This window comes from Lolium rigidum, chromosome 6, assembly GCF_022539505.1.
Source record: "Lolium rigidum isolate FL_2022 chromosome 6, APGP_CSIRO_Lrig_0.1, whole genome shotgun sequence".
Classification (NCBI taxonomy): Eukaryota; Viridiplantae; Streptophyta; class Magnoliopsida; order Poales; family Poaceae; genus Lolium; species Lolium rigidum.
The window spans coordinates 154,774,129-154,779,820 of record NC_061513.1 but is presented as its reverse complement, the minus strand read 5'-3'; positions in this window follow the sequence as shown (position 1 = coordinate 154,779,820).

The following is a 5,692-nucleotide window of genomic DNA, read 5'->3' as shown; positions in this document are numbered from 1 at the left end:
CTGCAATCATGCTGGGTGTGGGAAAGTTGTAATTAAATAGATTTAATTATATATTAAAAGTATATTACGGGCTCACCAGAAGAAAGAGAATTACTGTAGAAAATCCCACAAAAATTAGAACCATCTGGCCGTCAATTTAGCTAAATAAGCGATGTCAACCAATGGATCTAAGAAAAAAAAATTATACTAAATTACCCACCAATGCCATTCCACGTGTAATTTTTCCTCAAAGCTAAACCTAAGCTAATGCCTCCCCTAACGGATCCTCACGCGCGCCGCCGCCTGTCGTATTTTCCTTTACGCCTATGGCCAGACATCTCCAATTGCATGCCCATCGATCAGTGCTTCAAGTTTCAATCTTGCTTGCCGGTACATGTATGCACTACGTTTCCAGGTGCTTTCACGTGAGCCAGAAGCAATTTGTTTATTTGATGGTTTGCATGGTGCAGTTATTGCAAGATTAATAAACGACAATTGACAGAGAGAGGATAGGAGAGCGTTGGAGGTGAAGATGAAAATCGTTCTAGAGGCATCGACATGGTCTTCGATGCCCCCCTCACCTGTCTGGATGGCTCGCTGGTGCCTGCGATGGCGAAAGCGCCGCCACCTCGATCTACCGTTGCAGCTAAGGCCATGCTCCTCACCTCATCCTAGATTCGCGCGGCTCGAGAATCTCAATGGGTGGCGAGCTCCTGTCCGGTGCTATGATAACGTTGGCGTTTCTGCACTATCTCCTTGATATATACCTGCATCTGAGATTACGCTTCCCTCCTGGTTTCAAATCAAGTTTGGAAGCAAACGTGAAATTCAATTGTACAGGGCTCCATGGTCAGCCCGCATGTAATATTTGGGCGACCATGCAGATGAGATTTCACCATGAATCTCTACCAAAATCCAAGACTGCGAGCGTCTGGTCCTTTGCCGTGGTGTTTTTCTGGCTTGGATGCCTTCAGAGACTTTGGAGGAATCGTAAGGGACTGTGTATAAGGCTCTGGGATCAGGCAACCTGTATTATTTGGACGACCATGCAGATATGATTTCGCCATGGATGCAAAAGAAAAATTGGTGCCCAAACAAATTATTAGGCGGTCGGTTCCTTCTTCCCATACTCCTTTCTCCATCTCGGTTCTTGATTTTTTTTTGGGTCTGATGCGTCATTAGGAGGTTCGGACGTATGGTTTTGCCGCCGGGAGGTGGAGTCTGTATATAGGTATTTGTATTTGGTACAGGGTAGAGATTTAAGGATTAGACATTCGATTTTAGTTAGCTTTAGTTTTTAGTTTCTCAGATATCAAATTTCAATACGTGATTGTGTGATTGATAGATTTTATAGGTGCAATTCAATTTGTCTCCATGTGCTGCTGAAACGTGGCATTATTTATTCTTCAAGTGATCTATAAATTAAATAATTTCTAGCTTTTGGTATCATCAGCAGTTCGATCAGGTATTGACACCATCTATCTCACTTTCTTCAGGTGACCTCGCCACATCTTCTCCGTCTGCAAGTATACCGGCGTCAGCTGTAGGTCTACCCTAGGATCATTGATCATGCACATGCTGCCTAGTGCCTACGCACCCTGGAAAGCTGATTGTGATTTGTTGCAACATGCAAGTAATTAACTCTAGCTTACATGCATGCCATCTCTTCTTCAGATTACAACTTTTTTCTGAGTTAAATAAGGATACAATATCGATGTAGATGTATGCCTTTGCACTTGGTTTTAGCTTAGCTCCACGCTGCAGCGTTAACGATGGTAACAAAAAGCCACCACGTCCAGCTGTTTCCCTACCCGGCTATCTGATACGTCTCCAACGTATCTATAATTTCTGATGTTCCATGCTTGTTTTATGACAATACCTACATGTTTTGCTTGCACTTTATATCATATTATGGTATTTATTGGACTAACCTATTAACAAGATGCCACAGTGCCAGTTTCTGTTTATTATGTCTGTTTATTGCAGAAAAGGCCCAAAAACCAAAGTGCTCGGAAAAATCCAGAAAAATTACAGAAATTCTATTTCGCCGGAAGACTCACGGAGCCAGAACGGCAAGCCAGGGGGAGGCCTAGGGCCTCCTCCCCATAGGCCGGCGCGGCCTGGAGGGTGGTAACCCCACCCTATGGGGTGGGCCCCTCGGGACTCTTCCGACTCCGACTCTTCGCCTATTTAAGCCGTCGTGACCTAAAACTTCGACACCTCTAGACGAAACTCCAGAAAGACTCCAGGGGCGCCGCCACATCGCGAAACTCCAATTCGGGGGACAGAAGTCTCTGTTCCGGCACCCTACCGGGACGGGGAATTGCCCCCGGAGTCATCTCCACCGCCGTCTCCACCGCCATCTTCACCGCCATCGTTGTCTCCATGATGAGGATGGAGTAATTCACCCCCGGGGCTGAGGGCTCCGTTGTAGCTATGTGGTTCATCTCTCTCTTTATGTGATCTAGTTGAATATCATCTATGTGCTACTCTAGTGATGTTATTAAAGTAGTATATTCCTCCTCCATGATGTAATGTTGGCAGTGTGTGCATCATGAAGTACTTGGTTTATGCTATGATTGTGATCTCTTGTAGATTATGAAGTTAACTATTACTATGATGGTATTGATGCGACCTATTCCTCCTTTCATAGTGTGATGGTAGAAGTGTGTATGCTATGTTAGTACTTGGTTTGGTTGTGTTGATCTATCTTGCACTCTAAGGTTATTTAAATATGAACATTGAATATTGTGGAGCTTGTTAACTCCGGCATTGAGGGTTCGTGTAATCCTACACAATGGTGTTCATCATCCAACAAGAGGGTGTAGAGTAGTCCTATTATGTGATCATTGTTGAGAGTGTCCACTAGTGAAAGCAGGATCCCTAGGCCTTGCTTCCAAGCGTCGAATCTCCGTTTGTTTACTGTTTTGTTACATGTTTGCTCACTGCCATATTTTATTCAGATTGCTATTACCACTCATACTTATCCATATTACTTGCATCTCACTATCTCTTCGCCGAACTAGTGCACCTATACATCTGACAAGTGTATTAGGTGTGTTGGGGACACAAGAGACTTCTTGCTTTGTGGTTGCGGGGTTGCATGAGAGGGATATCTTTGACCTCTTCCTCCCCGAGATCGATAAACCTTGGGTGATCCACTTAAGGGAAACTTGCTGCTGTTCTACAAACCTCTCGCTCTTGGAGGCCCAACACTGTCTACAAGAATAGAAGCACCCGTAGACATCAAGCTATTTTCTGGCGCCGTTGCCGGGGAGGAAAGGTAAAAGGTACTCACACTCCGGATCTTGGCTACTAAGCTATTTTCGCCGTTGTAAGTACTCGAAGCTATTTCCTTTAGATCCTGCAATTGCATCTTTTTGTTTCTTGTTTACACTAGTTAGGCATAATGGACACCAATGAGCTTCTTATTCTATTTCCTGATTTAAGACATGGATGGTTTGATCCGAAAATTAAAAAACCCATGGAACATATTAGCATGAATACTTTGAATACCATTGTTGCTAATGATATGTAAAATTCTAAGCTTGGGGAAGCTGGTTTTGATGAGCATGATCTTTTTAGTCCCCCAAGCATTGAGGAGAAAATTTACTTTGATGATACTTTGCCTCCCATATATGATGATTATAATGATAGTGGTCTTTTGTTACCACCTGTTATGGAGGATAAATTTGTTTATGATTACAATATGCCTCCTATATTTGATGATGAGAATAATAATGATAGCTACTTTGTTGAATTTGCTCCCACTACAACTAATAAAATTGATTATGCTTATGTGGAGAGTAATAATTTTATGCATGAGACTCATGATAAGAATGTTTCATTTGATAGTTATATTGTTGAGTTTGCTCATGTTGCTACTGAAAGTTATTATGAGAGAGGAAAATATGGTTGTAGAAATTTTCATGTTACTAAAATGCCTCTCTATGCGCTGAAGTTTTTGAAGCTACACTTGTTCTATCTTCCTATGCCTGTTACTTTGTTTTTCATGAACTTGTTTATTTAAAAGACTCCTATGCATAGGAAGCATGTTAGACTTAAATGTGTTTTGAATTTGCCTCTTGATGCTCTCTTTTGCTTCAACTACTATTTCTTGCGAGTGCATCATTAAAACTGCTGAGCCCATCTTAATGGCTATAAAGAAAGAACTTCTTGGGAGATAACCCATGTGTTTATTTTGCTACAGTACTTTATTTTATATTTGTGTCTTGGAAGTTGTTACTACTATAGCAACCTCTCCTTATCCTAGTTTTATGTTTTGTTGTGCCAAGTAAAGTCGTTGATAGAAAGGTTCATACTAGATTTGGATTACTGCGGAGAAACAGATTTCTTGCTGTCACGAATCTGGGCCTAATTCTCTATAGGTAACTCAGAAAATTATGCCAATTTACGTGAGTGATCCTCAGATATGTACGCAACTTTCATTCAATTTGAGCATTTTCATTTGAGAAAGTCTGGTGCCTCAATAAAATTCGTCTTTATGGACTGTTCTGTTTTGACAGATTCTGCCTTTTATTTCGCATTGCTTCTTTTGCTATGTGGGATGGATTTCTTTGTCCATTGACTTCCAGTAGCTTTGAGCAATGTCCAGAAGTGTTAAGAATGATTGTGTCACCTCTGAACATGTGAGTTTTTGATTATGCACTAACCCTCTAATGAGTTTGTTTTGAGTTTGGTGTAGAGGAAGTTTTCAAGGGTCAAGAGAGGAGGATGATATACTATGATCAAGAAGAGTGAAAAGTATAAGCTTGGGGATGCCCCGGTGGTTCACCCCTGCATATTTCAAGAAGACTCAAGCGTCTAAGCTTGGGGATGCCCAAGGCATCCCCTTCTTCATCGACAAAATTATCAGGTTCCTTCTCTTGAAGCTATATTTTTATTCGGCCACATCTTATGTACTTTACTTGGAGCGTCTGTGTGTTTCTATTTTTGTTTTTGTTTGAATAAATGCTTGTGTGGGAGAGAGACACGCTCCGCTGGTTCATATGAACACGTGTGTTTTTAGTTTTTAATTTTCATGGCGAAGGTCGAAACTGCTTCGTTAATTGTTATATGGTTGGAAACGGAAAATGCTACATGTAGTAATTGGTATGATGTCTTTAATAATGTGATACTTGGCAATTGTTGTGCTCTTGTTTAAGCTCTTGCATCATATACTTTGCACCTATTAGTGAAGAAATACATAGAGCTTGTTAAAATTTGGTTTGCATGAGTGGTTTCTCTAGAGTCTAGATATTTTCTAGTGAGGTGTTTGAACAACAGGGAAGACGATGTATAGTCTTATAATGCTTGTAATATGTCTTTTATGTAAGTTTTGATGTACTAGTTTATGTTTGTGTTTGCTTCAAACAACCTTGCTAGCCTAAGCCTTGTATTGAGAGTGAATACTTCTCATGCATCCAAAATCCTTGAGCCAAACACTATGCCATTTGTGTCCACCATACCTACCTACTACATGGTATTTTTCCGCCATTCCAAAGTAAATTGCTTGAGTGCTACCTTTAAACAATTCAAAATTTATCATCTCTGATTTGTGTCAATGTTTTATAGCTCATGAGGAAGTATGTGGTGTTTATCTTTCAATCTTGTTGGGCAACTTTCACCAATGGACTAGTGGCTTCATCCGCTTATCCAATAATTTTGCAAAAAGAGCTGGCAATGGGATTCCCAGTCCCAAATTAATTAACAA